The following is a 10471-nucleotide window of genomic DNA, read 5'->3' as shown; positions in this document are numbered from 1 at the left end:
TGGAATGGGCTGCCCAGGGAGGTGGTAGAGTCCTCCTCCCTGGAGGTATTTAAAAGAAGGATAGATGAGGTGCTTAGGGACATGGTTTAATGGTGGGATGGCAGGGTTAGGTTAAAGGTTGTACTCGATGATCTCAAAGGTCTTTTCCAACCAAAGTGATTCTATGATTCTATGACTGTGGGATGAACGTATTGCAAGCAGACCTGCACAGAAGGACATGGGGATACTAGCAGATGAAGTATCAGATATGAGTTGGCACTGTGCACTGGGCTGCATTAAGAGCAGCGTGGCCAGCAGGTTGAGGGAGGTGATCCTCCTCTATGCTGCTCTGGTGAGACCCCACCTGGAGTATTGCATCCAGTTCTGGGGTCCCCAGTACAGCAAAGACATGGACCTGTTGAAGTGGGTCCAGAGGAGGCCACAAAAAAGATCGGAGGGCTGGAACACCTCTCCTATTAATAAAGGCTGAGAAAGTTGGGGTTGTTCAGCCTGGAGAACAGAAGGCTCTGGGGAGACCCTATTGAGGCCTTTTAATACTTAAAGGGGGCTTATAAGAAAGATGGGGACAGACTTTTTACACAAGGGCCTATAGTGACAGGACAAAGGGCAATGATTTTAATGTCAAAGAGGGTAGATTTAGATTAGCTATAAGGAAGAAAGTCCTTACTGTGAGGGGGGTAAGATGATGGAACAGGTTGCCTGGAGAAGTTATGGATGGCCCAACCCCAGAGGTGCTCAAGGTGAGGCTGGATGGGGCTTTGAGCAACCCAATGTAAAGGAAGATGTGTTCCCCCTCCCAGCAGGGGGCGTTGGACTAAATAATCTTGAAAGGTCCCTTCCAACCCAAATCACGTTATGATTCTATGATAAAAGCCATAGGCAACTCATTACAACTCACTACGTCACATTCACCGCATCTGGTCACGTTATCAGAACAAAAAATTGCAAAACAATGGATTGGGAAGCATCTACTTAAATAAATACACAGCTCAGATAAGGAAGAGTGGAAATAGCTTTGTACAACAGCACATTAAGCTTCACATTTGCTTCTGTTTTTTCTTTATACTATTATTTAAAGAACAGTCAATATAACCATTATCAGACATATAATTAAACAAAATTTTTATTACAATAAAATTGGAAACAAAGCTGTGTAACAAGACTGATTTTGAAGTCCATGTACTTATTTTTTTGACATATATTTCTAATGCATTTTACAAGCCTTCCATTTCTCAAGGCAGAGAGGCTCAACATTTACAAAATTACCTAATTGTCCTCCAAAAATACCAAATATTCTTTAAAAGCACATTTCTGTTTGGTCATTTCTGTCCAAAAATTACACAGCAAGATGGTGTTATTGCCCTGAGGTGGATATTCTTGGCTTCTAAGAGGTGCATTCAAATAGATTATTATCTCTCAGACTTTCTATAATGACAACTGCATCTACAAGATAGCGTCCCGTTCTACTTGCTCAGAGGTTTGGGTACAACTGCCTGAGACCAGATATGATGGAAAACCAGTCAGCCTATCAACCTTCAGTAGGCCTCAGCTCCCATTAAAGGTATGCGGTAATTTAGAGTCCACGAGTGGCCCTCAGCAGGCAAGCTGGTGTCTACCAGTACTGCAATGGAGTTCCCAGCAGTGACAGCAGATCTTGCAGTAGGGCTGCATGATATTCCACTAGCCTTCATTACAAAAATCAGTGACATTAATTTGGCAAGAACTGAGTCTAGCACTGCAGTTAAACTAATGATACTGTTAATGAAATTCTACTAATTTATGTCCCACATGGCTATGTTGTACAAATAGGTTAATGGGTGCATGATATACATGTGTACCTATACTCAGAGTCCTGATATACACAATGAAAGATAAAACCATTTATTAAATTGCATTTATTATGCCTCTTAAACCATCTGGGGTACCCTGTTCTTTTGCATTCTCTCTGCAGTTTTTAAGTCTTTAAATCACGTCCCCCCCAATCTGGTTTGTCAGGCAAGTCACCATGGTACAATTTCACAGGCAACTGACCCACTATTATTAAAAAACCTGCTTCTTGTGAAACTATAAGCAGGTATAAAATATCACAATATCGACATTTTCCTGGACACTACTCTGTTTACATCGGGCAAAAGTGCAAACAGAAAAAAAAAAAAAAAGTCAGCTACAGGTGAAAAAAACCGTACTATTTCTCTAACAACTGTAGATCTTAATTTTCCAACAGAAACATACCGCTTGCCCTTGCTCTGCCAAATACTGAGGTACTTAATCATATAATAAGAAGTATCTTCATGCTAGAGATTTTCTAAACATTTTAGAAATACTCTCCTGCTCTTTCCCCCCAGAATCTTTTACGCTGGGGACTCACTTCTGAAATAGCTTTGCTATCAAATATGGCATATAAGGTTATAAATACATGAAAGTTTAATCAGCACTTTTTTGAGTTAAGTTCACTAATGGGTTTGCCAAATTAACCAGACCAGAATTGTGTAAATGTATCATTAAACCCCATTTTGTATTTGCATATTACCTGTCTCTATTCAGAGTGTATTCATCCTCTGTTTTGGGGTTTTATTTATTTACAAGATACTTTAAAGTTCTGTCTTATGAGAAAAATTGCATAGAATGAGAAACTTCTGTGGTAACTCTGGGATCTTATAACTTGTAAATTAGCAATGAAAGAACTGAGATAAGTCTTTGGGAGTATATTTGAAGTTTTAATGAAAGAGTCAGATTACAAAAAGCCATAGTGTGAGTCTTATATGAGGAAGCTTTAAAGTTAGTTGCAATATATTAAAAAACAACATTCAAATAAATTATTTTTCACTGCAGTATGCCAAGTTTTTGGAGATAGAATTAAAATTGGGCTTTCATTTTAGACCAAGTAAAGCATAATATTAGACTATAATACTGCATATACTAGTGAGATCCAAATGCTCACGGTGTTGCAAGAGAACATTTTCCCTTAGGCATTTGAAATTTAATGCTTCTTTAATATTCTCTGTTGGATATTGTTAGAATGGAATTTCAAATATTTCCTGCAATTTGAGTTAAAGATTACTGAATAATGCTGAGCAGCAAAAAATTTTTGAAGCATACATCTAAAGCTGGCATAGTAGCTTAATGTCCTGTTGTTTCTTGCTTTAGCAAAATTAATTTCTACAGTCTTCAACCATGAATTCAAGCACCACCTGGAGATACAAACCCATAATTTAACTGTGGTGTATTTCTAGCTCCCTTGACTAATACACTGAGGCTAGACCCTGGATGTCAGACAGCTATAAAAGGAAAAGGCCATTTTGTAGGAATACTTTATATTCTCCTAAGTCAGACAGCGGGCAACTTGAAAAACAGTATCTGGCTATTATTGTAAATAAATGGGATTACCTGTCATGAAATAAACGTACATGGCTCTGCCTATATTAAAAGTATATATTCTACTATATAGTCAAGAGTAACACCTTTCCAATAGGACTCAAAATATTCAAAAGACTTTTATCCAATTAAGATCCAACCTTTTCACCATACATGTGCTAATGCATTACCATGGTTACTCAACACAGGTAAGGGTAGTATCCACAGACTGCATTTGTTAGGTAGACCTAACAAAAAAGCATAGTTGTATCATTCTAGAAACAAAGCAGAAAAAAAAAAAAAACAAAACAAAACTATAATCATGATTCCCTTTGCTTGATTGCTTCATGGAGAAGCCTCCTTCATCCAAAGATGCAGCTACTTTACTTTCCATTATTTGTGTCCATAATCTAACGGGTCATGCTCCTGATTTTGCTCCATGGATGTGGTTCCCTTATCATTCACACTGGGCACATGCAGACTCAATCCTTGGCTCTCTCCTAGAGGAAGCCTGCCAATCCCCCTCAAAATGGCTTGGAATGCTGCTTCGGACAGTATGACTACCGTGAGTTCAAATGAAATAATTCCTCAACGCCATCCCAGCCAGGTAAGGCAACTCTAAATGCCTTCATTACACACCCAAAAGTTTTAAACATCGATCCGCAGTCTCATGCTGTAAGAAAACCATTCTCACGGGTTCCAACACAACCCTCATTGACACCCAGAATTGAAAAACAAAAATATAAGTCTGCATATTTTGGAGCTGCAGGAAACTCAAGAGTTATGTAGCATGGGTATGGCCAATAGAGTCCACACAGCTGGATTCATGGGCCTATGCTTTTATTAAAAGAGGGGAACAGTTTAGCTTTACAGCATGCAACTGGTTGAATACAAGCTTGTGCAGAAATTGATTACTTGTATTTATGTAAGCAGAATGAATAAATACAATTTCTTCTTTCTTTCCTTGAGGATCAGTAAAAACACTCAATATGGACAGTGCTACAAGCAACACTAAAGCCATCCACAGAAAATCAATTTGGATGAGGTTTCCAAAAGCCAGCCAGGTACCAAAATGAATCCATGAAACAGCAGAAAAACCTCCAATCAGGAAACAAAGTGTTTAGCTTACTTTTAAGCTTATTACTGATAAAATCATGTTTTAAAAAATTATGTTTCACATATTAATAATGTCATTAAGATAAATTTTTGTCAGTATTTTCCTTCTGTAAAGAGTTAGTTTTTAAACAATTAACTTTAAAAATTCAACATCATAAGACATCATTCTCCCTCCCCAGATATTTCGATTGATATTTTCTTTAAAATATCATTCAATACTTGAGGGAAAAAAGGGGAGAAAAATTCAATCTGTATAACGGCAGCTGTTAACAACTTAGTTCTGTGAAAATACAGAAACAAATACAAATGGATATTGTAAAACAAGCTGAAATATTTTAAGCAAACTGTGTGATCATAATTCATAGAAATAACCTTAATGAGAACAGCGCTTGTAATTGTGTGACAGGTTTGGCATGGAAGAGCATCCATCAGTCATTCTGACATGGAAAAGATGGATAAAGGAAGCAGATGGATTCACTTGCCTACACTGAGTCTAAAGAAAAATAGAAAGCAATCATTATGGCTTCTAACATCTCATATCAAAAGTTATTCCTTGATTATCAGGTTATCATGAACAAGTGCAAAAGGAAGTCACTTAGAAGAAAAAGCAAACATTTCTTTTCAGTAGAAGCTGTTTTGCTACCTGACTAAACTCTTACTTTATTTTAAAAAACTTACAAGGACATCAGCTTAATGTCTAAGCCTAGTTTTTGGGTTGGTTGGTTAGGTTTTTTAAATTGTTGTAGTAAATTAACTTAATATTACAAGGTTTCATTTTGTAGAACTTGAATTGTTACATGGGTCATTTCTTCCTTAGAATACCAACCTGCCTCTTCTGATTGGGTTTAAAACACAACAGTTTTACGAGGTTTTACAAAACAGGCAGAAACAGAATGAAGACGCTATTGCACAATACCAAGATAATTTTTAGATGTTCATAAAAAAGCAGATTTTCAATTACTCATATGCTTACAGCTAATGCAGTAACCTGCTAGTTTTACTGAACAGGAACATATTAAAACAGCCTGGTACAATCTTCATTCAAATTTCTCAGAAAGAAGCAATGCAATGCATATGCCTTGGAAACCCACCTTATAAATACAACTTCATAAGACCCCAAAAATCAAATGAACTGAGGAAATGTACCATTTACTGTGACCAGCGCATAGGTGACATTCTTTTTACATGAATCCCTAACATTATTCTTGTTGCATTTTAACCTCCTAAGAAAATTGCTTTATTACTTTTACACAGTCTGCATGGAAAAAGGCATCTTTAGATGTACTTTAATGCAAGTGTTTCAAATAGTTAACTAATTGAATCCATGATGTCCAGATTACAGACCAGAAGTTTTCATCACAAATGTACATTTAGGTTTTATGGTCTGGAAACCCACTTAGTGGAACAGCCAGACAGCAAATAAAAGAAACGCACTTTCTGTCAGACTCATGCCATTCTCCCATTTGCAAAGGATGATTTTACTCCTCCCCTCTTTCCATTTCCCACCTCCCAAGGGTTTCCAAAAATTCCACCACCTCAGTGCACCTACCATGGGAAGAAGCACCTAATTCACACAGAAGTTACACGTCACTATTGACCTCCTCCACACGTTGACATTAGCGAGTAGAAAATACACATGTTGTTGTCACAACCATGAAAAAGAGATTTGTGTTAAGGTAAGAGAATCCAGTAAGGCTATTTCTCATACACCAGGAACAGAATTCTTCTGTTCTCTTTGTAACAATTCAGAGACCAACTTTGCTGAATTTACAGCCAACATACCAAAGTCTTTGTGCATGTGTGTGTTTTGCATTTTGGTTGTTTTGGTTTTGTTTTTTTTCAACAGGCATTCTCTACACCCTGTACTTCGAAGTACTGTGAGAAGAAGGTCCTCCAAAAGTGGTTCGCAGAGGGTAGATGATAATAGATCTCCCAGAATCTCTCAGCTTTGTTTACCGTGGGGTTGCTATTATCAAGCTGCTGTGATACCACAACCCCTAGTCAGTGATGGAGACCTGCAATACCTTAACTGTACTCCAGGCACTCGTGGCCTACAAGCATCAGACCAAGCACCTGGGATCTAACTAAGCACAGACAGCAAAGGAGACCTTAACTGTTACAGTGTCCTCTGGCAAAAGCATGACAGGTGTTTGTACTATGAACCAACTTAGAAATAAGAAACAAAAAAGAATATTCTGGTCACAATTTTTATTAAGATTTGACTCACGAATAGTTCATAAAGATTACTAATACATAATACAAGCATGCTATACATCATTTGTGTCTCTTCATAGTCAGTAGGTACATGGGTACAGAATGTTTTAAGGCATCCTAGCTACCTATTAAAAACATACTAAAGGTTGTATAAGAAATTTGTGAATGATTAATTACCTCTAATTATGTAAAAACCCAACTAAACTACTAAGAAGTAAAAATTAAGCCATAGGATAAAATGAAACCAGTTCCACAGAAGGTAAAATGTCTCTTTAAGAAAGAAAGTTTTCTGAACCACACAAAATCAGTTATAAACAGAATTTCTAGATATACAAGTTGCTTCGTACCATGTAATGCCTGTGCAGTATCACATTTTTTTGAAACCCAAAAAAAAAAAAAAAAAAAATCAGTTATAAACAGAATTTCTAGATATACAAGTTGCTTCGTACCATGTAATGCCTGTGCAGTATCACATAACCGAAGTTTAGATATGAACAGTGAAAAATTAGTTTTGGACATTAACACTAAGAATATCAAAAAAATAAATAATGTATTAAAATATAAATTCTTAACAAAAAATGTATCTATTTTCATTTTCTAATCTAAGTTTTTAATTGTTCTTGCCTGTATCTACGTCATTATAATTTTTAAACTCTACTACAGATGTCTCACATACTTTTAAAAGTAGCTTTTGATCCTCTTAACCCCATTTCAGTATTTTTTTTAATGCTTTATTTTATTTCTGAAAAATCCCTTATTATTATATCCTTGGATCATAACCAAGAAGAGGCTTCCAAATTTGTTCCAATTCTACTCTATTTCTAGGATTGAAACCAGCCATTATATAGTTAATTTTTTTAACATGGTCTTAAGCATTTTAAATGTTAATCTATCACACAGACTTAGCTACAAAAGACATGGGTTTGTATTAAGAACTGTCAGTAAATGCATGAGATAAAAGGAAAACTGTATTATAGTTTATTATAGGAGTTAATATGTATTATAGTGTATGATAGGAGATGATAAAAATATAACTTCACAAATTATTGAAAATTAAGTGTAAAAACTTACCTAAAAAATTCATCAATTTCTATAGATGGCAATGAAGAAAAAGAAAATCCCATCCAAAATACAGTTAAAGAACACAGCCAGCTGTTAACAGAGAATAATTCATTTTAAAATATAAAAAAATTAAGAGCAAATTCTGGCAGACTACCCTTCTAGTTGCCTTGAAAAATAATACTACTAGTTGCCTCGAAAAACAATACTTAATCCCCACAAAATGGAGATTAAAACATCTTGAGTATTAAGTGTGTTGCTTAATTACACCAACTTCCAAGTAATTCAGTATCTTTTGAGCGCAAAAACTGTAAAATGTATTTCAAGAATTAGCTGAGAGCCCAAACCACATGCACACTAAATATCCATTATTTCTTTTGCATGTAACAGGTTTCCATTTATGCAGCTCTTTGGCTTAAAGCACTACACAAAAACCACATCCTAATAAAACATGGGGCAAGCATTAAAGAATATTAAAAAATTACACCACACCGTATGATCTCAAAAAAATACTGGCAACAGAAGATGCAAAATTAGCAAGAAAATTTTTAGACAATAACAAACTGGAGAAGTCTGTAACAAAGCTGACAGGAAAAACAGCTTTAAGTTTAGAATGAAAATGTCCAAAACTTTGAAAAGGTGGTAAGACTAATAAATCAGCAAAACTAAGTCAAATACACCACACTTCTTGCAGATAAAGAGCACAGATTTGGAAGGCTAGGTTGCAGAAACTCAAACGCTACCAAAACCCAACACTTCCCACAACACCAGAAAGGTTTCTATCCAGAAGCAAAGGACCTATTTTAAAAACTAATAAACACCAGGAAAAGGAGTGTACCTCTCACCAGATGGTAAGATTTATTTTCATACGCTTACCTTTTGCTTGGAAGATATTAAAGCTTAGCAAGTAGGAACAAAATTTAAGCCAAGTAAGAAGGAAATAGTAGAATTGCTAAGTTTCGCTAACTTTAAAAATTACACCACAATCATAAAAGGTGAAACTTTATGGTATCTTCAGTTAAATCAGCACAAAAGAGTGCAGACAGTCTTAAACCAATTTAACTCTATCTTAGACTATTTATACTGGAAACAGACTTAAACTGATACATGTCTGACAATCAAAAGCATTTACACAGGGCTTTGCACCATATTCGCTACAAATCACTTTCAACACAAGACATGTTATCTTCAACAATAAATATTACAAGGAGCACAAGCTTGGGCAAAAGCTGAGCGAGAATGAAAATGGAGCTTTACCTACAGAAGAAAGTTTGATTAGCTTAACTGAAATCCACTACACCATACAATCTGCTGCGTCGACACACACGTCAGTTTACAGCACGCTAACATTGCTTTAGCTGAAAATTGATAAGGAATCAATTTAAACTGCACCAATTATGCTGAGTGGAAAATACCTTATGGGGGTCCACATCAGGCTTTGAGTACAGTTAAATCTTAAATAATCTTAAATAGTGTTAATTAAGTCTGTACAACGTCTGGGTAAGAAACAGGTTAGAATCACCAGGGCAAAGCATCTGAGGACACTCTGGAATAGTCTGACTGGAAAACAAGCTGCCTTCCACTTATGAAACTTCTCTACATTTCACAGCAAGCCAGACCTCAGCTTTGCTTGCAGCTATTTGGCTTTCAAATTCACCCCCAGAAAGAAACTCTGGTACAATCTTCATTCATATTAAAAATGTACAGTTACTAACTGATATAAATCAGTAAGTTGGACATTTAAACTAAGTACAACTTTACCTTTTCAACTCTGATACAGCAGTTTTCTGTACTGCAGAAGCTGTCAGTCGTTCAGCTAAAGACTTGTTCAAGCCACAGGAAGTTTTGAGTTGTGGCATGAGTACAATTAGCAACAAGACTCGCTAAAATGAGAACACTTCGCATAGCAAGCATAAATATTTACATTTTACACCCACTGCCCTAAAGGAGTAATTTCTTATTTCGGAGGACTGAAGAAGAAATTGCATAAGCGTACACACTGTTTAGATTGCCTAAAAAAAAAAAAAACAAAAAACCCACAATCGACTATAAGGACTAGACTAAGATGTAAAAATAATCCTCCAGAAAAATATTCAGACAAGTGAGACTTCACCAAAGACTTAACTAAATTACAGAATCTCTCCAACAAGGAACCCTGTCGGGATCTGAGGAAAAAAAAAAGAACCCTGACATCCAAGACTCACTTTTATAGCATAACAACACCGTTTAAGAATGTGTGGGTTTTGCTGATGCATTTATGCCAATATCAACCTCACTTCAGGCACAGACCGAAAGAGTCAACATCCAAAATACAACTGAATGAACAGCTTTATTTTTGTACAACGGATCACTAGTCACGCCGTTTTAACAGCGGAGTAGCACGGGTAGGCTCTCAGTTTTCCCTACTGCAAGTAAATAAAAGGAAACGGCCAAGCGCAAGGTCAGAGGATTTTGTAAAGTGCAAGTATAGCTATGCATCTTCTGAAGGGCCGAGGGAAAGGTGCCACAGGCAGCAGGGAGAGAGGAAGCCAGGAAAGAAACCCGGAGCCTGCACGGGAGGCAGAGGCAGCGACCCGAGGGCTCCCGGGACGCGCGGGTGCCGGCGGACAACTTCCCGGGGGGAGTACGGGCCTGAGGGAAAGCCGGGAGAGGGGCCGCGGCGCGGAGAAGGCAAAGGGAAGGCTCTGCCCGCCCTCACCGCGCCCGGGGCTCGGGCCTGAGGAGAGGA

The 10471-nt window shown here is 37.0% G+C and overlaps 1 protein-coding gene across 1 annotated transcript in view; it reads left to right on the top strand.

Annotated features, from left to right (window-relative positions):
* The window catches only part of LOC118451636 (malate dehydrogenase, cytoplasmic-like), a 58491-nt gene that overhangs the window by 37403 nt on the left and 10617 nt on the right, over positions 1 to 10471 (top strand). The gene's annotated exons all lie outside the window — the stretch shown is intronic.

The sequence above is a fragment of the Egretta garzetta genome, unplaced genomic scaffold (genome assembly GCF_000687185.1).
Source record: "Egretta garzetta isolate BGI_Z169 unplaced genomic scaffold, ASM68718v1 scaffold360, whole genome shotgun sequence".
NCBI lineage: Eukaryota > Metazoa > Chordata > Aves > Pelecaniformes > Ardeidae > Egretta > Egretta garzetta.
This window is presented reverse-complemented; position numbering and strand designations above follow the sequence as displayed.